Below are 24,189 nucleotides of genomic sequence, written 5' to 3' on the forward strand. Positions count from 1 at the left end.
ATACAAACCAAAATGAAAGATTGGCAATTTTCAGTGAACTGGGACAAGAACAAATGAACCAAATCAAATTATGTAAAGTTTGACCCAGAATATGTCCCTCTACCTTCTCAGAAATGTTTGGGTTTTTCTTTTCCAAGCTTTCTAATTTAATTATCCAGATAACCCTAGCTGTGATCCTTTGACCTTAAGAATCCCTGTCTTTTGTATATGTCATAGAGCCTGACAATTTTCACTAAGAAGGTATAATCACCATCATTTTGTAAATGGAAAGGAAATCGCCAGAGGTTAAGTAGCTTAGAAAAGATTACACAAGCTTGCAAAAGTGAGGGACCTAAGTCAGGCACTGGTGGCTGTAATTCTAGCTACTCAGGAGACTGAGATTTGAGGATCACAGTTCAAATCCAACCCCAGGCACGAAAGTCCGTGAGACTCTTATCTCCAATAAACCACCAGAAAACCAGAAGTGGCTCAAGTGGTAGAGCTCTAGCCTTGAGCTGAAGAGCTCAGGGAGAGTGCCTAGGCCCAGAGTTCAAGCCCCATGACCGACAAAAATAAATAAATAAATATTATGAGGGACCTAAAGTAAACAGTTTACTACCCCACTTCACTGAGTGTGTAAGAAGGAGAGAGAGAGTGTGTATGAGTGAGCATGTGTGTGCCTTTGTATGTGTGCACATGAACTTATGCATTCATATCCTATGAAAGTTAAGCTATGCATCTCATTTAAGGACCCATCTTCAGGAGCAAAACTTGCCTCTTAGCTAACATACTTTATCAAAAAAGTATTCTATTAAACGGTCTTAATAACATAGCTAGTTTATGCAACCACACTGGATCTAACAGAAGAATCTGGACTTCAAATTCAATTAACTAAGAATTTCCACTTTTTTTTTAATTCTTAGAATCTATTCTTCCTACACATATAAAAAGTACTCTCCCAATACCCTGAAAGAATAAATTCATTAAAAATTCATTCCTAAAGTCCTGTTTAGAGTTACTTGGAATGGCAAATTCAAGCAATATGCCTATTTTGAAAAATATAGACAGAGAGCTAAGCAAAGTACACAACAGGTAGCTATAGAAACAATTCTAAAGACATTGGGATTTCTACAGATTAACAAATCTATTAAAAAATGTCTTTAGTCACTGGATCACTACTCTAGTTTTACTCAAAGATAAATTTTAAAGGTAGGTTTAGGTAATAAGGGTCTTCTTCTTTAAATAAAAATTAGCAATCTGAGGAAACATGAATCAATTCTAAAAAGCAAGTAGCAATGATCTGTTTTTAATGAATCATATTTCTTTTTTTTTTTTTTTTTTGTCGGTCATGGGGCTTGAACTCTGGGCCTGAACACTGTCCCTCAGCTCTTCAGCTCAAGGCTAGCACTCTACCACTTGCGCCACTGAGCCATTTCCGGCTTTTTCTGCTTATATGGTGCTGAGGAATTGAACCCAGGGCCCCATGTATACAAGGCAAGCTACTCTACGACTGAGTCACCTTCCCAACCCATGAATCATATTTCTATAAGAGTGATAAACTATATCCCCAATGTTGATTAAATATGTAGTGAGCATTTAGAAGATAGAGTGCAAAGCATCACTGGTGAGAAAATCTACTAGATATTATTTTATAGTAATATCACTAAGGATATCCGAAGAAGCAGGTAACCAAAATTGAGTACTGGGAGAAGGAAAAGCAGAAATGACTCAAAAAGGTATTCCCAGAAATGGACTTGGATGATTGGCAGGACATGCATATAAATGGAATGAAATATGAACTTTACAAAGGGAACTGACTCAGAAATGAGACAGAGACCATATTCTAAAAACAAATATTCCCCTTTTGCTAATATGGAGTCATAATTTGGGCTTCAATGATCTTTCCATCAACATACTCCATTGCAAGAGATTTGCATTCTACATTTCTAACCTCTTCCTTAAGCTATCACTATCTACCATGCAAAGATACAGTTACATTTAGACCTATCATATGAACAAGGACCTTGCTTTGTATCTGAAACCTACTCAGTAAATGTTATCATAAACCCTCTCTGCCCTCACCCAGTTTGACATACTGCCTTAAAATACAGGCATGCAATACATGAATAGCTCAAAGCACAAGCCACAGAGGCCATCATAAAGCTTTACTTCCTCAGGGTCTTCTTTAGAGACGTCTGTAAAATACCCCGGGAAGGACAAAGAAAAATCTCTGAAAAACAGAAACAACCAAAGTCAACTTATATCAGTAAATACCTTATTTATGGTTCCTCCATTTTCCTGCCCCCAAAATCTAATTTATTCACTAAGAAATATTTTTCTACAACTTCTACAGATCCCAAATGACATAAACAAGGAAATCTCCATGTGAAAATATAAAATATTTGTTTGCTGAAAGAAATTTCAGAAAAATCTTTGTTTCCATTGTAACTTTTGTGTCAACAACCTTTTAGGAGGCATTTAGAAAATCTAATTTTAATAACAACAGAAAGCTACATCCCCCTGGGGAAGTATCTAATGGCCTCTCCTAGTCCCAGAGAGATGAAAACAGATGTCTAGGTGGCATAAATAAAAATGCTTATGAAATTATTTTAACCAGTAGTTCACTCTGTGAGTAACCTTGAAATTTTGAGAAAATACATGAAAAAGGCCTACCTAGTCCACTTAAAATTATTAAATAATAGCCCAAGAATGGGTGAGTGAGATCTATGAATTCCCTATTATATTTCAGTTTACCTAGAATTATAGCAGCATGAGGTAGGTTTTTTTTAAATGAAAAAAAGACACATTTTTAAATCATAAATATTTACACTAGTTTGTTAGGAACATTTACCTAAAGAAACCATCACAGTCTTCTAAGTCCATAGTTGGCAAACTTATTTTTGTAAAAGATAAGTAGTAAGTAGATATTTTAGGCTATGGTAGTTATAATCACTGTTACAATTACTCTGCCTGTGTTGAATGAAAGCAATCACAGAAAAACTTAAGAGAAAATAGTGGCTGTGTTCAATAAACCTTTATTTACAAAAACAAAGAAGTCTAGATTTTGGCCAGCGAAACAGGAGTTTACCAGTCTCTGTTCTCAATTATTCAATTATAATGATTGCCTTTTAATACATATAATTGTCTTGTTCCTAGATGGATTTATATTCTTTACTGCATCACCCAAATCTAGGAAGTGGTTGTTTCCATTATAGAACACAGAATAGGAGCTAATTTGAAGCTCATATTAAATTTAGGGAAGTCTATAGTCTACAGAACTGACTTTAGTGCCACTATGCTTCTCTATGGGCCATTGAACTAAGAATCAAAGAGAAATACCCAATAGAGAAAAATTGAGAGTGAAGGAAATATTTAGTACCATATTACAACAAAAAACTAAGAATTATTTCATTTAAGCTATAAAACCATATGTAGCTAAAATTGTTCCTTTATTCAGGAAACTTAAAAATCAAATGTTTTTTCTTTCTTGCGACTGTTTCTAACATATTTATAAGATGATTTTTTGTTACTTTTTATGTCCCTCCCCCACGGTATAACCCCTGCTTACACTGTATTTGATGTTGGTATAATATGTGGAGGGGAAGGGCAAAAACAAATCATTTAAATAGGGATACAGGTAGACCCATTGCAACAATGAGATGTACAAGTGGTTATGTCAAAAAACAAACTTCACAACTTTGGCCAGGGTTGGAGGTGGGAGATGGGAAGGGATAGGAAGGGGAAACAAAGGAGGAGGCAACAATGCTTGCTAAGAAATGTACTCATTACCTTGCCTATGTAATTGTAACCCCTCTGTACCGTATTTTCACAATTAAAAAGAAAAGAAGACTGTGTTCAGTTTCTGTTGTTGTTTTTTGTCAGTCATGGGACTTGAACTCTGGACCTAGGAGCTATCACTTAGTTCTTCAGCTCAAGGTGAAGACTCTACCACATGAGCCACAGTGCCACTACCTGTTTTCTGGTAGTTAACTGGAGATGAGAATATCTCGGACTTTCCTGCCCTGGCTGGCTTTGAACTGTGATCCTCAAGAACTCAGCCTCCTATTTAGCTAGGATTACAGGCATGAGCCACTAACGCCAGTCTGTGTTCAATTTTGAAAGTCCTTGAATATAAAATCAATATTGAATACGATACTTTGTTTTTGTATTCTTGTCTCTGAAGGAAAGCATGTTGTAGAAGAGAAAGACAAAGAGTAGATGAAGACTCTCAGGGACTGTAAAAAAATAACGCAGATTTTTTTAAAGAGACTTTAAGACTATAAGAACTGATTCACTCTACTTCAAAGCTTAAAGCTTTCCTTTTCCTTTAAAAATATATTTGTAGTCTGCATTGTGTATCAAATGTATTTTATCAGCTATGATTTGCATCCTTCTTGGCTCAGAGAACAAGCAAAGAAAAGAAGGACCTCTTCAGAGTAACAAGGCAGAGTTAAAAGAGAAACAGCACCAAGGAGAATTCTGTACATGTAGATGAAATGGCTAAACTCAAATTAACTCAGTTGTACTGAAAGGAAAAGGAAAAGGAGTGTTTGTGCTATATTTGATTCTCCTTAATGGAAGGAAAAAATATAGGAGCTAGATATATGACATCGGGTCAATTCTCTAACTTCTGAGATTCTAGTTCTGTTTATAAAAATTGTAAGTAGGGACAATAGGTTTCTCAAGGAGCTTTGAAGCTAAATGAGCTATTGCCTACAAGCTAGTTATTTTAAGATGTAACCAATTTTAAAGGTTTAATTAGTATTAGCCATGTGATTATTACATTTAAAACTTTTTTCTATATAAATACTGCTAAATCAGGACCTTCATCTTTTCAGGATTCAACAAATATTAGCTGATCAGTTATTATGTCTGAGGAATCATATCAAGCACACATGGCTAGAGGTGATCAGAACAAAACTCCACACATATGACCTTACAATCAGTCATCACAACAGGTTAAACTCAGAAAGAAAGAAGAGAGAGTTCATTTGGTTATCTATAAGACTGGGTGAGCAAGCCTTGTCCATGTCACACAGTATAGTCCCCTGAAATATCTTATGTCCCCAATCAATGTTTATGAGACTTGTCATAAGCCAAAGATAGAGTGTACATTTGACATACACAGTCAATGTGGTGACTAATATTTGTTATTAACTTGACTATGTTGAGGGATGTCTAGAAAAAAATGATAGAGCACACTTTTCAATGTTTCTGCAAGGGTATTTCTAGAGACAATTGGTACATGGATTAGTAAACTGTAGAGGGAAGACACACCTTGAATACTAGCAACATCAACCAGTAGGTTAGAAGCCAGAATGAACAAACAAAAAAACAGAGATGGAAGCTCACACTCAGGCCCAAGCTCATGTCTTCTTTTTTTGCCTTTTGGCAGTGATGGGATCTGACCCTTCACTATCATATATGTTAGACAATCACTTTACCCCCTCTTCTTGAGCATTTTTTTTTGCTGCTGCTATCTATGGTAGATATTTAATTCCAAAATGATCAGCCTTTAAACTTGAACTTCCACCAGCAGTTCTCCAGGAGAATTCCAGATCTTCATCCTCAGACTTAGCTATATCATTGCCTCATCAAACTTCCTAGATTGAGCAGCTATTGGTTTCCCACATCTCCAGCCTCCAAATGACCAGTGTGTAGGTGTGTGTGTGTGTGTGTGTGTGTGTGTGTGTGTGTGTGTGTGTGTGTGTGTGTGTGTGTGTATGTGTTTGTATCCAGCCTTCAAATAATATAAGCTAAACTAATAGATCCCTTCTTATGAATATGCACACATTGTATTGGTTCTGCTCTTCTGGAAAACCCCAATATACTTTTTTCCTTTGTATACTGTTTAACAATACAAATAATATGTATGCCAGGCTGTTTTGTTGACTAAAGTGCTCTATATCCATTAGAATGTTAATTGGTAACCATTATCAAAATCATGCCTTAGCTAAAAATGCATATACTAGATAATTAATACAGAAGGAAGAAAATAAAATATAAAATGGTGAGCCAAATGTTCATTAAAAAGGAAATTCTTATAAATGTTCTCTATTTAGTATTTATTCAGCAAGTCTTTACTCCACATCTATTATCTACCAACGTTGTTCTGTGCACTGCCATAATAATGTATTATCCATACCAATAATATTGTATCTTTATACACATACATAATTCTCAACACAGCTCTGAAAAAAAGAATCACTATCTTTTTTCCTAGATGGAGAAGACAGGCTGTGAAGAGAAGAATAAAGTCACTTCAACAGTAAACAGCAGAGCTGAATCTTAAGCCTAGACTAAAAAGGTCTAAATCCAAGACCTAAGTTCCTGCACAATCATATACACAATACCTCAGTTCCTGCACAATGATTCATCTTTATCATATACTATTGAATTCCTGGTGCCTCTACAAATAAATAAATGCCACATTAGTTTTCAAATTTCTTTGTCATCATTTGGAGAAAACACTCATCTAATCTTCCCTTGAAAAACACACAACTGCCGTGATACTTATCTAAGATTATATAGGAAAATATTAATTCTTCCAATTCCCACAGCTATATAAAACAGGGCAACTTCAGTTCTGTATCCAAAACTGAAAACTTAATAGAGGAAGACAAAAAGACTCTAACTATGCTAGTGTATGCTCTTAGTAGTTTTATTATTTGTTCATATGATCTGATGAAGTTCACAGATCAGTTTAAAACAGGTTTGATCAGTTTAAAATGGGTTTGATCAAGAAAGATGAGATCCAGGACTATTTCTGATCTTTTGACCAGTATAATTTAACTAAATCTGGAACAAGGGTTCAGTCAAGGAAATATTTCAAGTAACCTGCACTGAGGAAGATGACAAAGAAAAAGGGACAGCAGGAAAAGAACAACAGCCATGAAAACATGGACTTACTCTCTACCTTCAATTAAAAATACTTTCCTTCTAATAAGAATGGAGTGTTGCAGCCAACATAGAAACTCCCTGGAAGTACCACATATGTCTGAATGGTGAATTCTTGAATAGAAATTGTCTAAAATCACTTAAAATATTTGTTAATTTTATAACTCTCTACTCTCCAGAGTACCCTATCACAAAGGCCAGAAATGGAGCTTGGTGGAAGGAAGGAAGGAAGGAAGGAAGGAAGGAAGGAAGGAAGGAAGGAAGGAAGGAAGGAAGGAAGGGAGGGAGGGAGGGAGGGAGGGAGGGAGGGAGGGAGGGAGGGAGGGAAGAAAAAGTGGCAGGTAGGTGGTCAGTCTATTTCCTCTCAAGGTTGGGAAGCTCTGAATTCATATTTCCCACCTGTATATCATATACCAAGTCTCACATTAGGAAGGTAATACCTCTACTATCTTCAACTTACAGATAAAAAATGTCTTACAAAGATCAGCAAAACTGCCCTAAGTTAATGGGTATAGTAAGCATACCCAGAGAAGATGATTTCCAATATTCATCTATAAAATCTGGGCTCTTTTCACTCTGTCACATGCTGATTATATAAAATTTCTCAACCCTGATTGATATCCAGGAGAATTATCTGAAGTGGCTTGCAAAACATCCATGCTGAGTGTCATGACAAGCTTTGGAAATTTAAGGTGCATAGAACAAAGGAGCTCTACAGTATGGATATGCTGAGAGCTATGTTATCATCCAAATGTACTAAAACAAAACTATTGACATGTTAAAGAAGCTTGTGGGAAGAAAAGTTTTTCACAAAACACATTCTAAAAGACAAGTAAAGACTTGGATTAGAAGAATTACTGATTTTCAAGTTTCAAGTTGAGATCCAATTTATTCCTATCCTGTGTTCAATGCTGGGACTCAACAAATTTCAAGAGAAGGAAACAGCTCATAGTTTTAATAAAATATGGCTCAGTACATGCAAGAGATGCACAATGAGCTTTGCGAGCTTTGGAAAATGAGATATAACCTAGCTTAAAGGACAGGATTCTGAGTGTCACCTCATCTAAAAATGAACACCACAACAACACTTACACATATTTGCAGAATTAGAAGCAAAAGAGGAAAAGTGCAATATCTGTCAATAAGGTAAATAATAAAGAATGGTAGGTTTATGCCAAAGAGCTTTTTAAATGATTTTAAACAGACATAAAATGATTTCATGTTGCTTTTACCTATAATAATTTCAATTGAAGAAAGCAAGAAGCATAAAAGAAAATGCAGTCTGATTTTTACTTTTATACTTGCAAGTTTACTTAGCTAGTTGTAAGTATACAAAAGAACTAAGGAATCTAAGAACTAGAGAAATGGCTAACCCAAAGTCAAGGAGACGATTACTAACTATGGGCTGGTTATTTATTAAACAGAACATATTAAAGAATTAATGTTCTACCCTGTATCAACATTTGCCACCAATATTTTTAGAATTCTCAATTATTTGGGTTCTTATTATTTTCTTTAAAACATACTTAGTTGTGCATGCAAACAGAATACTCCTTGTATAGAGTGCATTTATATTGAAATACTAACAATATTGCTGGGTAAAGTATATGAAAACATCCAAGCAATATTTGTTTAGTTTTTTCTGTTTATAATTCTATACAAATAAAATGGTTCAATCAAAATTCATTTAGAAATAGCATAAGGATAAGAAAAGGGAAGAATGCACAAAATAATGACAGAAAGTATAAGATTAGAAAAAGAAAATCTTTTTCCCTGTAATATCCAGTGTTACTCAAAAGTAAAGAATGCTACAGTTAAAATCTGATCTGATGTTAAAAGCCTTACCGGGAAAATATTGAAAGAAAAACTAGAATTATTGTTTAGATGTAGAATGAAAGAAAACTGACTTTGGAAGCTAAAAGAAATTTTAGAGTAATCATCTAATGGAACATTTTATTAGAAAAGAAAGTGGGTCCATAAAAAAGAAACACTCAAAGTTAATAAATACCAACAGGAAAACACAGGTAGTGAGTCTAAAATATCTTCATTCCAAGTTCATTGTCTTCTCTGGTTACCCACACAGCAACACTTAGGCCTACTTATTGAAGAAAATTACTTTACACTTAATTATCCAAATGAGCTATCTCTAGAGAATAAAATGGCAATTTATTCTGAATGTAAACATATCTTGAAATATTTACTTCCCTCATCAATACTTAAACAAAAGGAAATGTCCTGGGAGTATATTTATAACGAGATGGAAATTATAATGTTATAATTTGGGCTTGATTCAAGAGATTTAAAAATTATTTAATCCTGAATTATTGGTTTCTAGAATGAAATGGCAAAATGTTTTACCTCCTACAATCAACAAGCATTCCTCAGAGTTGAAATTTTATCATAGCAATGCTATGATAATCAAAACCACCATGTCAAAAAAACTCTATTCTTTTATAACCCAACATTCTTTGTTGTAAATTTTTAGACTTCTAGTATAATTACTGAGAAGAGGAAATAGTAGAAAGAGCAAATGAACTTTTTTATTGTAAAGATGCTGAACAAAGGTTATAGTAACATGAATAAGGTAATGAATAGTGTCAACTATTGTTACCTGCCCCAAAGTTGTAAAGTTCATTTTCAGCATAGTGTCTTGTGAGTATGTTGTTGCAATGGGTCATCCTTTGTCCTTGTTTCAGAATTTTGTTATTCTCCTTCCCTTCCCCAAATCAGATAAATGCATACACAAGACAGAGGGTACCAGAATCAAAGACAGTGATTGCCAGGGATAAACCAATGGAAAAAGAAAAACGAAATAAAATAAGAAGAATGAACTAGATACAGTACATTGGCAACAACAAGGTCAACAACCAAAAAAAAAAAAAAAAAAAAAGACCTGTTGTTTCCATGTCTTGGAGTTCATTTCAGTTAGCATCATGTTATATGATCATATGTACATAGCTATTGAGCTATTATGAATTCCTGCCAGGACTTTCCACCTCACCCCAGTTACAATGGCCATTATGAAGCAAACAAATAATAAGGGATGCTGGTGGGGATGTGGCCAAAAGGGAATGCTGCTACACTGTAACCACTCTGGAAAGCAGGATGGAGGTTCTGCAAAAGAAAAAACATAGAACTTCTCTATGATCCAGCAATCCCACTCCTGGGCATTTATCCAAATGATCACAAGCTAGGTCACACTAAAGGTACCAGCACAACTATGTTCACTGCAGCATTATTTAACCATAGCTAAGATACAGAACCAACCCAGATGCCCCTCAATAGATGAATGGATTTAGAAAATGTGATATATATACATAATGGAATTTTATGCTTCTATCAGAAAGAATTGAGATTGCCCCTTTCATAAGGAAATGGAAAGACTTGGAAAAAATCATATTAAGTGAAGTAGGCAATTGAACTTTTGAAATGCAAATAATAAAAGAATTCTGTCTTTAAATGTATACAACTAATTTTCCCAAAGTGTTTTCCATAAATTATAGAATACAATTTATATAAAATTTAAACATAATAAATTCTCCTCTGAAACAAATCAAACAGAGAATTTTTTCAAAAATGTACCAGTACAGTTTCTGGAACAGGAGCTATGGTACATTAGATACAGGTTATCAAGTTATAGGAAGTCATTGTTTTGACTAAGCTCCTGCCCTGAAACCCAACAGATTAAACTCAGAATTTAAATATAGTCACCAGCTATGAAGTTCCAAGTTTCCAAATCAAAACTAAGTTATGTGTCCTTCCTGAAATCAGGAGAGACCACAGCCAAACTTCCCAAAGAGCTCAGCTTCAACTGACATGAGGATTTCCCTCTGCCTTAATTCTTACAAAGAAAAAAACCTGATGTTAACTAATAAGAATTTTATTATTCCTTATCATTTTACTGCCTTATCATTAACTCTGAAAAAAATCTTTTTTTCTGTTCAGTACTTCTGACTTTTTTCCATGTATATTACCAACCTCTCCTCAGTTCATTGGATCACTTACTCTATTTTATGGAATTAAATCTTTTTGGATCCTAGAATTACAAAACAAATCCAATCAAGATCTTTAAACTTGTCATTTTGGTTTCTGACAAGTATAATGCTTCTCAAGACTTTTATCCACACAATCAATTTTTAAATGCTCCTTAAAGAAGGAATATCATATACACGATGTGCTATGTTTATGAATATACAATCTCTAAGTCCTAAAGTTCAAATGATTTCATCAATTATACTCATACTCTATCACATGACATCCTTTTACAACTGATGCTTAACAACAACAGTGACAAATTATTTCTGAAACACAAATGTTTAAAAGATAATCTAGAAAACAAGACAAAGGGCAAAAAAAGGCAAAATCTCAGATGACAGACTCCACAGAACACAGAGCTTGTGTGAATTTCCGGCTATACTTGTTTTAATATATTTTCCTAACTACACTGAATCTGTTCTGTATTCAAAGGCCAGATCTTTCACACATACATACACCTTTTTTCTGTAAACATGAGTGGTAATATTGGGATGATAATACTCAGGCTAGATTTCCGCAGTCAACCCTGAGAAGTTCTCAAATTCATACCACATGTTAGGGATCTTAAAAGGTTACATTAGAGGAGATTAAATGAAGAACAATATGTTCAAAGCAAGTGTTTGATGTCTAGATTGTTAAGGGTGTGCTGTTGTGACTCAATCATTCTAAGCTGTCATGAGGCTGTACAAAGGAAGGCACATTACTGACCTATGGGCCAGGGCTGTTCTCTGGTTCTTAGTGTATATCCAGGAAAAGGCCAAAATGCTGCCTAAACAGAATTCCACAAGTTATTTCTGGATTATCTCTTAATTTTCTCTAATTTTGTGGAATTAATACTCTGCCTCTGACTTTCCACAAAACTTTTTTTTAAAGATTAGCCAATAAAAGTAAATTATGAGTCAAAAAGCTAATAACATTAGTTTTATTTGTCCCACATTAAAAACACACATTTTATCTACTTTGAAAGTGTTAGTCATTTCTAAACTCAGTTAAAAGTATTATTTCCAAGTGGAGGATGGTGGTACAAACCTCTAATCCCAGCATTTGAGAGGCTGCAGAGGAGGATAGTGAGTCTGACGCTAGTAAAAGCTACAGAGTAAGACCCTGTCTCAAAAAAAGTGAAATAAAAATATAGAAATAAAAATATGGAAAAATGAAAACATCACAAAGGGCCTATTTATTTATATTTGTATCTTTAAATATAGTTGCACAAATCAATATGTCAATTAATGAATACAATGCATCTTTATCAGGATCAGTCCATGAAAGGCCTATTCTAAAACCTGATTCTTATATAAGCAAAATGATAGAATCAGGCTCGGCTCTGTAGGCCATGAGCTAGGTCTACCACATCCCATGGGCTCAGTGCTAAAGGCCTCAGTAGGTCTTCTATCATAGATGAGTGTCTGGTTGGTATAAGGACTAGCAAATTCACACAAATAAATCCCTGTAAACAGTGCCTGGAATGGCAAATGTCAGCTATGTTCTTCGCCATTATCATCAATAGGCTATCCTGTGCCAAAATTTGTTGAGGACCAAAAGCTTTATTTCTTCAGTGGTAAGAGATGCCTCTTATCCTTACCATAGAATTGTGTAGCTTTCTCAAGGTGCTGGAACAGCATCTCTCATGCAGCTGAGAAGGGGAGAGAACGCCTCCACTTTACCTTCTATTCTCATCTCTCTGCCTGTCTACCTAAATTCATTATGACTTAAGAAGCACTTCAATACTTTACATGCTCCAGTGGCATTTCTGCAAATAGTTCAGCATATTTTAACTTCACTTTGGTTGTATTTCTGACTTTTCAGTGAAGGAGAAGCCTTCACTGAAGTTAAAAAGTGAACCATAATGAATTTATCTTTGTTAAGCTCCTTGTAAATTGGCATCTTTTAAGTGGCATCATAGCAAACTGCTCCTAAATTCTTTGGATTTTTGTACTTTTTTTGTTCAATTGGTTAGTTTTGTGTTTACCCGTGCTTGAACTTAAGGCCTTGATCCCTTGCTCAGCTTTCCTGTTCAGAGCTAGTGCTATATCACTTGGTCTACCCCTCTGGCCTGGCATTTTGCTAGTTAATTTGAGGTAAAGTCTTAAAGACTTTGCTGTCCTGACTGGCTTCAAAACATGATCCTCAAGAGCTCAACTTCCAGAGTACCTAAGATTACAGGCATGAGCCACGAGTGTATGCTGGATTTGTACTTTGATACCATAACCTGTCAATCATAATTAAAGTACTGAAATTATCCTACATAATGAGAGGATACTATATATATATATATATATATATACATATATATATATATATATATATGCACATACAGATGTAAGTTTGCGTATGTCAATGAAAATCTGGATCTATGTCTGGTGTTTTTTGATAGACAAAGCTAATAATAATAGAATATGGATGGGTAAAACCTCAATTACTTCTCCTAACAAAGGCATGCTTCAAGGGGACTGGAATTTCCATCTTTGCAAATAAAGAGTTTCATTAAAAAACAAGATATATCACAATTATCAGTAGTAAAGTGGGTGGTTAATTCAGGAAATGTCATGAAGTTTGATCAAATCATTCTCTTGTCTTCCTTACCATCAATTCTACCTATAATTTCAAGGACAAATGTGGTGAATACATATTCTCTCAATTTCCATATAGGCATGAACTTAACATCCTAAATTAGTTTCCCTCAGAGCATTCAAAACTTCTCCTGAGTGCCTAGCAGAGTCAGAATTTCTACCTGAAAACAACATTCACAATGATATGGGTCTGACACTTCATATAGCACATTAAGAAGAATGCCATAACAAAAGCTTGATATTTAATGTCTAGAAGAAACTCCAGGACACAGATTATCTTAACCAGGCTTCGTTTTAAAGAATCCAAATATGGAATCAGTATCAATTCAACATTTTTGACATAAATTGCAAAACCATTAAGAAAAAATATAGCACATAGTAAAAGAAACATTTACTTCAGTGCTAATTTGTTTTAAAATAACAACAGTACTTTCTTTCTAAAGAAAGGCAATACTCCATTTCTGGTCATCCTTTAAAGTAAAAAGATTCAATCATAAGCCTTTGCCAACAAGGAAATCTAAACTTGCCTTTAAAACTAGCTGAAAACTAGCCCAGCTCCCAATTCAAGGAAAGTAAATGCCAACAGCCAGGTCAGTAAAGATTCAGTCATGAAAATTCACTAAGAAATAGCCATAGAAACAGGCACTCCCTCACATTTGCCATCTAAACACTTTCAGACCCCAAATAGAAATGGCATTTTAAGAACCCACAGTCAGCTCAGGCAGACTCTCTAAAAGGAAGTGTGTACATCAGGGTTGTGTTGGCTAGTATACATATAATATACATTCTATCTAATTTTTGTTCATCTCCATAACTAATTTTAGAAGTCTTATGATATGACACCCATTTCAGGAAACAAAATCTCACTCTGTGACACTGTGCAATAGGCAAGACTAATTTATAGCGACTTGTCAAAGGTTGCTTGAAATCAGTTGGGTCCTAAGTTGGGAAAGTAGAAAAACCCTATCTGAAGCTCACTAGGTCTTTAAAAAAGAAACCAACCAAGCATCTTAACTGATAAATACATGGATTTTTTTTCAAGATAACTTAGGATTGAAAGGGGGAAGCATGGTGGTACATACTTATAACCCCAGCACTCAGGAGTCTATGGCAGGAGGATATCAAGTTCCAGACAACCTAAGCTATGGAGCCTTATCTCAAAAATAAAATAAAAATCACATGCTGGGAAGGTGGCTCAGTGGTAGAGTGCTTACCTTGCATGCATGTGGCCCTGGGTTCCATTCCTCCGCACCACATAAGCAGAAAAAGCCGGAAGTAGTACTGTGGTAAAGAGCTAGCCTTGAGCTGGAGAGCTCAGGGACAGTGTCCAGGCCCAGAGTTCAGGCCCCACAACTGACTAAATAAATAAATAGTAAATAAATAAATAAAATCACAAAAGTGACTTGTTTGTGTGTGTGTGTGTGTATGTGTGTGTGTGTGTGTGTGTGTGTGTGTGTGTGTGTGTATTTTGCTGAATACTTTTCAGGATTATTACATGCTCTGTACTACAGAAATGAGGGGGAAAACTAGAAAAATATGCCAAGGGAAACAGTTAACCATGCAAAGACGTTCCATAGAAGGTTATCCATAGAAGGTTAAGAGCAGTGGGCATACCTGTTTTGTATGGCTCTACTAACAGTCAAACTTAACCTACTAACTAAGCGTAGTACTGGTTCTTTGAGGATCTGAGTTCTTTGAGGTTGTGAGTATACCACAACTTTTACAATGAATTCCTATTGCATATTTTATAGAGAACCTACTTCGGCAGTGTCTTTAACTCTCTGTTATCTCCCTCCCTTTCCTGATGAGGAGTACTCCTTCCCCAGTCTCAATCCACAAAATATGACCAGACTGTTAAACCGTTGTATTTCTTAAAAATCATTCTAAACTGCTGGGTGCCTGTGGCTCACGCCTGTAATCCTAGCTACTCAGGAGGCAGAGATCTGAGGATCATGCTTCAAAGCCAGCCCAGGCAGGAAAGTCTGTGAGACTCTTATCTTCAATTAACCACCAGAAAACCGGAAGTGGCACTGTGGCTGAAGCAGTAAAGAGCTCACCTTGAACTAAATAGCTCAGGCACAATGCCCAGGCACAGAGTTCAAGCCCCACAACTGACGGGGGAAAAAAATCATTCTAAACTTTCTTCCAAACTTTTCCTGAAGCATTAGTTCTCTAACTCTTACTCTCACCTTTCCTATCTTCCCAGAACCCTACCAATGCCTTTGCACATTGGAACCCTGCTCAAATGGTTAATTTATTTTCAGAAAAGCATGCAAACTCCTTAGTCTATCACAATGGAACTTTCCTGATCTGCCCTTGTCTTCCCATGGACGTAAAACATTAAGCTGGTCTTGAGATTTGAGAAAGTCTTATTTCTCTGCTCTGGGCCTTCCTGCTATGTGGCACACCTGCCTCTTGCTCTGCTAACACTAATAAAACTTAAGAGATGGACATCCTCCCACAGAGCTTCCAGCAGTTTGCCTTACGAATCCTAGTGCCCTTTCTCTGCACTCACAGCAAGCTGGGCACACCTCAATCACACTGAAACTCTTTGCTACATGGTAAATGTTGCCTTTCCTGCTGAGCTAAGGCCCTGATTCCATAAGAGGACACATACACATTGCCTGACACAGAGCAGACTGCATGCAAGAAGTTGCCCTGCTGGGAGAAAACAATTTGGAATGACAGTCTGTCACACAGTTGAAAGAGACAGTTAAATTAGGGAGTCATTTAAAATTATATACATACATGTATATTTAATAAGTCTATATTAATATAAGATATATAATAGTAAAATTCATTCAGGGACCATTTCTTTTTTTTCTTTTTCTTTTTTTTTTTTTGTCAGTCGTGGGGCTTGATCTCTGGGGCTGGGTGCTGTCCCTGTGCTCTTTAGCTCAAGGCGAGCACTCTACCACTTGAGCCACAGCACCACTTCCAGTTTTCTAGGTTTATTGGAGATAAGAGCCTCACTGACTTTACTGCCCAGGCTACCTTTGAACCATGATCCTCAGATCTCAGCCTCCTAAGTAGCTAGGATTAAAGCGCCCGGCTTCAGTGACCATTTCATAAGTGGCCAAGGTCGTTCCTAAGTTTAGGCTTGTAGATAAATTATTGGCATTATTTTTCCCATATAATTCATTGGTCATGATGACCAGCAGTTTGGTTTTTGAAAGAACTTGAAGACAAAATAACTGAAGTAGCAAATACTTTTAGATATTACTTGAAACAGTTTCCATTATCTATAGTAAGCCTATCTAAATTAACAGCAACATTTTAAATTGAGATCTTTGCCAGATCTTCCCAAACTCCACTTCACAGTGTGTGTATCACATGTCAGTACTAGAGCTTGAATTCAGGGCCTGAACACTGTCTCTTAGCGTTTTGGCTCAGCACTGCTTCTCTATCACGTCATCTATGGCTCAACTGCCAGTTGTTTGGTGGTTAACTGGAGATAAATGAGCAAAAGAAAAGGTGGGATGGTTCCAAGAAAAAGTACTCATTACCAGATTTATGTAACTTTAACCCCTCTCTGTACATCACCTTTACAATAACAATAAATTATACATTTTTTTTAAATCTCACAACTTTCCTACCCTAGCTGGCTTCTAACCACAATCCTCAAATCTCAGCCTCCTGAGTAGCTAGGATGAGCCACAGGCTCCCAGCTCCAATTCACATTTTTTATAGGAAAAATATCCCCCTTTTCACACTCATGTGTTAACACTTTGCGCAATTTTGAATAGCATACATAATTGGAAAGACAAATAAGCTGGATATAAGCAGGTTTAGAAATGTACCAACGAGTTAGCTTCCCAGTCAGGTGAGTGAGTCATTTTGAGTACAAGGGAATGCCATAGAGTCATCTAAAGGGTCACCAGTGGGCTTAATCCAGCTAACCCAGAAAAAGGAGAACAAGGAACAGGAAGACAACTTCTAAGATTTGTGCTTAAAGAATAGAAAGAATGGAAAATTGTGAATTCTCCTTTCAACTTTTCTTACAGCAAAGTGACATAATCTATCCCTTAACATTCATCGACTTTATCATTTTAGGTTATTTCATTTATTTATAGCTAGTTTCATTTTCAATATCTTTGTGTAGACAAGTCTACACCCGCCTACACCTTTACATGCAAATGCATACATTCATACAATTTCCTCTAATTATTGGAATTTCCTTCTGGTTTCCTTGAACATATTATTTTGTTGGCTTAGGGTTTCCCTGTTCTGTACCTGATAACTTTTTATCTCTCCTCAACGCTTCCACTCAACCATTACTTTCTCGACTGATGATCCTTCTCATGGTGAAGGTAGACACACTTAATCAGAGGCCCCAAGGCCAGCTACTAGATCTAAGAGACCAGGTGCACTGGCTTTACTGTCAGTCCTGATTGTTGCCCCCCACCTAAGTATTCATTGTACCCCTTTTCACTCTCAAAAGGTACTCATTTCATACATTATGTGTTTTCAGTACTTGGGATTAAACCCAAAGCCTTGCACTTGCTGGGCAAGTGTACTTTCACTTGAGCCACATAACCAGTCCTTTTGCCTTTAATTCTTTTTTTCAAAACAGACTAGAGCTAACTTTGCTGGAGCTGGCCTTGGACTGCAGTCCTCTTACATCCACCTCCAAGTGAGGGGTGGGATAACAAGTATGTGACACTAGCCCTGATTTGCTTTTGAATTAGGGTCTCACTAAATTTTGCCGGACTGTCCTCAAACTGTGGTCCCCAATAGCTGGGATTACAGGTATAAATCTGTAAAGTATCCACCATAAAGTGTCTTCATTTTGGCAATAAATTATAAAGTCAATGTAGACAATGGATACAAAGAAGACTAAACAAAAATAATGGTCTAGGTCCTTATTTTTTAAATAATAATACATGAGGTAAACTCATTTCTCAAATATGATCATTATTATTCATGTTCCTCTCTTATTCTCAAAGGCATCACACCAAATGTCACCTTATGTATATATCCATATCACAGCACTTACCACTTAACCCTATGAATATCTTCTCTACCACAACCACAAAACTATAACTTCAGGAGATACAACAGTTGTCCTGAATATCTTCATATTCACACAGCAAAATGCCAAGCTAAACATATTTTGAGCCTATACGATACTGTCTGTGAACTGTTATTAATCAATTCATGAGACAATCCTTCTTTAAATAGCAATAGCGTAAGTTATTTATGAATACTTGCATGACAGATGATTTATCAATCTTGACAAAGGCCCACATAAAATTATAGAATATTATAATCATGTTAATCTCAAAATTAAAAATATTAGCCCAAATAAAATCAGATCTGCCATATTAGCTCAATTCATACCAATATCAAACCAAACTTTCCTAAGAATAAAGTCACATATTCTTCCCAACATCTATCTAAAAGGTATTTTATTGTATCTGTTTTATAAATGGGGAAACAATAACTCATATGGTTCCACTATTGCATAAAGAAGAGATTATCCTGAGTCCTGAAATAATCTCCTGAAAATACTATGCTTATTCTTTACCCTCAATAACTATACTGTTCTTTGTTTCTTGTTTGCTTTTATTATTTTTGGAGACAAGCTTTTAGCCGGTACCCTAGGTTGGCCTGGAACTCACAACATAGTGCTTCAACCTCCTAGTGCTGAGATTACAGGCATGTACCACCATGCTTGACTTATACTACTTTTTAAATTATATCTCAAAAAATGTACATGAACCCTAAAAAATTATTATAAATTTAAAAACAAACATATAGAAAACAGCACAATCATTTTTTTCCTTAGCATGCCATTAAAAGCTATTTCTGCTTAGGGAAAATGTGTTTATAGATAAACAAATTTGCATAAATGAGCAAAGCCATTTCATATTTCATCTTAATAACAACTGTCAGACATCTTCTGGATAATGTAATTCATAGAGGAAACATACAGGAAAAAAATTATTTCAAGGCCTTGGATTATTTGTTTCTATGCAATTTACTACTAATTACATACAAATCACAGAGAAAAATGTAAAACTAGTTTCTACATAAACAGAAGTCATGCTCAGCAAGAGCTTGATTAGAGAAGAAGACAAACAACTTCTAAAATATTTACAAAATAGTAACATAGTCTGGAATTGAAAACAAACACACTTCAAAATCATTATTAAATAGCTGAGTACCTACAGCTCACACCTGTAATCCTAGCTACTTGTAAGGCTGAGATCTGAGAATCATGGTTCAAAGCCAGCCCAGGCAAGAAACCCCATGAGACTCTCTTCTCCAGTTATAGGAAAGTTTAAGCATATTTAATAACAAAAAATCACAATGTAATATCAGATTATATAGGAAATCAACTTAATGAGGACTTCATCTGAACTTCTAAAATGCCAGAATTGCTCACAACACTAAGGTTAGAGTTCAACTGATCTAATTTGACCAGAAGCAATACTTTAAACTTCTAATTTCAGACCTCAGCACTCTACAAATAATCTTTTCAAAGGTGGAAAACTATCCAATGCATAGAGGAACTGACCTTTGACTCTAACTAAAAATAGTATATATTACCATACAGTCTAATCATACATCAAATGAATCTCCTCTCTGCTACTACTCTTGTTAAGAAGAACAACAGGAAAACACATATTGGCTCATGTTCTGGAACAGGAAACATATTCAAAAGGACTCTGTGGAGGCCCAGAACTCAAAATCCTGTTTTTAACTGAGTGTGGAAAAGTATTTCTCACAGGATTATAGGCATGTAAGAAACTGAAGTTGACATCTCCACTCTCTCTCCTTCACAGACAGGAAGTCGATTCAGGTTCAATAATCTAACAGATCAAAAAGACAAGAGCTCACATGGGAAAATGGCTAGGCTTTCTCAGACAATTGCTTATTATTTTCAATAATAAGTCACTAAAATGTGACTCACTTCAAATCTAGTATATTTCACTTCGATTTCTGAAAGCATTTTTTGACTAAGGTTAGGATATCAGGTACAACATAGCTGAACTCAAGAAAAACATCTAATGTTTATGCAAATGTTATTGTTGTGATTTAAAATAAATTAAAAGGTCCTTCCCCTTAAAACTTAATTTTTAGGATGAATTCTACTAATCCTTAAAAATCAGAGTACAATTAGAATTCTGAACAGCACACACTGGGAGTATAGCTCACTGACAGAGCTCTTGGCTAGTGTGTTCAAGGACTTGTGCTCAATCCATAGCACCCCAGAGAAGGAGGGAAAGAAAGAATTAATTTGGGGCAATATAATAAAATGTGATTTTGTCAACTTCCTGAAGTTGCTATTGTGTTGTTACCACAATTTTTTTGTAATAAGTAACATATAGTCATTATTTTTAAAAATTGAGTAAACCTTGAAGTAGAAATATTTTTGAAACATCATCTTTATTCCTTCTGTTACCATCTTTGTTCAAATACACATTTCCAAAATAAAAATGAGATTGCAATGCACATTAAGCATTTAACCAAACTGTTTATTGTGAAATAATTCTCATCCTAAAATAATCTCAAAAAAAGACTTTCTCAAAAGTGAGAAAGTTTTATCCTATCACACCACATGTATCTAGCATAATAAATCTACCCATCCTGCTATACTTGATATGTGAGTTGCTTTAACTGTCTCCTAACATGAATGGCAATTGGATGTGGTCCTTACTAACCATCACAGACAAAGCAGGCAGTAAACAACGCTCAGAGCCCTATCAAGGAACTCTATAATATGCTGTGGTTCAGTAGTAGGGCACATTCATGAGTGAGGCTCAGGTTCAATACTCAGAACTTCAAAAAATAAAATAACAGGAGAGGTGGTGGCACAGGCCTGTAATCCCAGCACAAAGCTGAAGCAGGAGGATTATGGATTCAAGGCTAGACCAAGCTACCTAGTGAGATCATATTGTAGAAATAGTAAGAAGTCCACAAATACGTCAAGCCTACATCCTCACCAATAAATCAATGTAGTATGTAGGAATTATGAGAGACATTTTCATTTACCAGAATCAAAACAGGCATATAAAAATAGTGCTTGGGCAAGGATTCTGAAACTGCAATGCTAATACGGCAAAGTGCTAATTAGAAACTAATAAGGCTTTCTGAGTAATAATTCAGGCAGTATGTATTTTAACAAATAAATTTATTTTTATAAACATATCATGGAAAACCCCCAATGCTGTGCAAAAGAAGAAGAAATTATTCTAGTGAATCCCAAGTGAACATTAATTTAGCATCATGCACATATATTTATTGAAAGTCAGTGAAGACCTGGTTTAAATTACTGCTATTGTAAATGAAGTAAAAATCTGACATGAATAAAAGAAAAACTTCCATCTCACTGTATTTTAACAGGCCCAAAGCACTATTTCTTTTTTTTTTTTTTTTTGGTCAGTTGTGGGGCCTGAACTCTGGGCCTGGGCATTGTCCCTCAGCTCTTCAGCTCAAGGTTAGTGCTCTACCACTTGAGCCACAGCCCCACTTCCGGCTTTTTTTTTTCTTTTTGCTTATGTGGTGCGGAGAAATCAAACCCAGGGCCTCATGTATGCAAGGCAAGTGCTTTACCACTGAGCCACCTTCCCAGCCCCCAAAGCACTATCTTAAGGCCATACTGGACCAACAGCCTCAGGAGACAAATATCAAATATCTGTCCTGAACGTCTCTAACCTGTCACTCCTGGAATCTCCATAACCACTATGTGTCCCCAGTATTTCCCTGGGATGGAAAATTATTTGGGAGATTCACTTTCCAGCACAAAGCTCATTTACTGACTCCAACGTGCAGGAAGGGATGGTTTCATTTAAAACCACTTATCCTCATGCACAAATATAAGGAGAATAGTTTTAACTATTTAACTCTTTGTGTAAATCCCAGTACGATAGGTTAAATAAGCAAAAAAAAAACAACTTTCTTCCCTCTAAAATATAAAAAGTTCCATATATCCTTATGCTGTGCTATTTCATTATACTCTTTTTAAGAAGAGGTCCATGAGAAAGAGATAGATTTTCAGGCTGAAAATTTAGAAATTGTGCAAAACATTATCAATATTTCAATCATGCTGAACTGTGCCATGAAGCTATTTCCAGAACAAAAGGGAGTGAAGCAATTAATATGTCAGCAACTACATTACAAAACATTTCTTTCTTTATTCTTAGGCTCTTTAGCAGGGTGTGTTAATATATAGTTCAACCCATACTTTCAAAAGTCAAGCTGCTCTAAAAAAATTCACTCTGTAAAAAATGTACTCCCTTGAATTCAGTATTTTAGCCATTTTTAAGCTTTTAGTAGAATCTAGAGCATCAGTAATCTCTTAAGAGTAATTTCACATGTCCTTCATTTTAATATTTTAAAAAAATTTGTTCAGAATTTTTCTGATGAAATAATAACAAATCTAGGGTCATTGATTGTACAGTATAATTATATTTAAGCACTAAGCAGAGAACTGTAAAATACTAAGCTGGGAAGACATCTGAGGAATAAATTACAAGGAAGACAGTGTCAATTACAAGTAAGAAACCCAAAGCCTCAGGAGGCAGATTTGTCCAAGCTTACAGAATATCAAGTAACTGTCAGTGTTACCTTTATTATTACCAGTTAATAAGGCATAGCAATAATATGGACAGTGTGCCTCTGAAGACAATATAAAATAAATTCCTCTTTCAAATCACTCATCATATAAAGATAACATCAAGTAGATACATGAAATCTATATTGACATATTGAAGGATGAGGAAATGTTTTAAACAAACATTGATGTTTGCCCATCAGCGATTGCGATCAATGTCAAAGAATACCAAGAGCAAGAACAGCAATCAACAGATTGAAAAAAAGCAATATAATCTATGCCTTTAGAGAAACGTGCTAATTCAAGCACTTAGGCTTGTACAGCAGCATTATAGCCTTATAGATTTTGATCCTTCTGTCTCCTCTGCTTCATGTTTTTTCTCTTTAATATCTTCATAAAAAGGCAGACAGTATATGTTGATTGAACATCTTGCCACATAATTTTTAGACCACATCTCATCCTCCTGAAATATCTATTGTCTTTACTCTCTAGATATTCCTACCATCTATATATAGCCCTCCTGGTATCTCACATTTAACATATCCTAAGTATATGTATATTTTTCCCAAGTGTGTGTGTGTACATATTTCTTTCATAAAAGAATGCTCCTGATTCCATTTATATAAAATGTCCAGAAGAGACAAATCCATAGAGACAGGAAGTAGATTAGTGTTTGCCAGAGAATAGAGGAAAAATTGGGAATGACTACTAATAGGCACAGAGTTTCTTTCCAGGGCGATGGAAATGTGCTAGAATTAGATCTTAGTGATGGCTGCACAATACTGTGAATACACTAAAAGCTTTCAACTATGAACTTGTAAAGGATAGATTTTTATGCTACTTGAATTTGACCTCAATAAAAATTGCTAATTAAAATTAAACACATACATACACATATGCACATGCACATGTGTGCATGCACATGCACGCATACAGGCACACACACATCCTTCCTTCTAACTTTCCTTTTACATTACAAAGTAATAAATTCCCCATAAGTGGAATTATTCAAGCAGAAGCAGAAAGATCATCTGTCAGTAACACGTTATTGAATGAAGAGCTTCCTGAAGTGACTGGGAAATTACATTAGATTACCTTTAAGTATTTTCATTACTAAATTTCTATGTCAGCAAAGTAAAGACATTAGAA

At 35.5% G+C, this 24,189-nt stretch overlaps 1 protein-coding gene across 6 annotated transcripts in view; it reads right to left on the reverse strand.

Annotated features, from left to right (window-relative positions):
* Positions 1-24,189, reverse strand: part of Ppp1r9a (protein phosphatase 1 regulatory subunit 9A) — a 259,763-nt gene that overhangs the window by 226,237 nt on the left and 9,337 nt on the right. The window lies entirely within an intron of this gene.

This window comes from Dipodomys spectabilis, unplaced genomic scaffold, assembly GCF_019054845.1.
Source record: "Dipodomys spectabilis isolate Male_0828 unplaced genomic scaffold, ASM1905484v1 ptg000089l, whole genome shotgun sequence".
Classification (NCBI taxonomy): Eukaryota; Metazoa; Chordata; class Mammalia; order Rodentia; family Heteromyidae; genus Dipodomys; species Dipodomys spectabilis.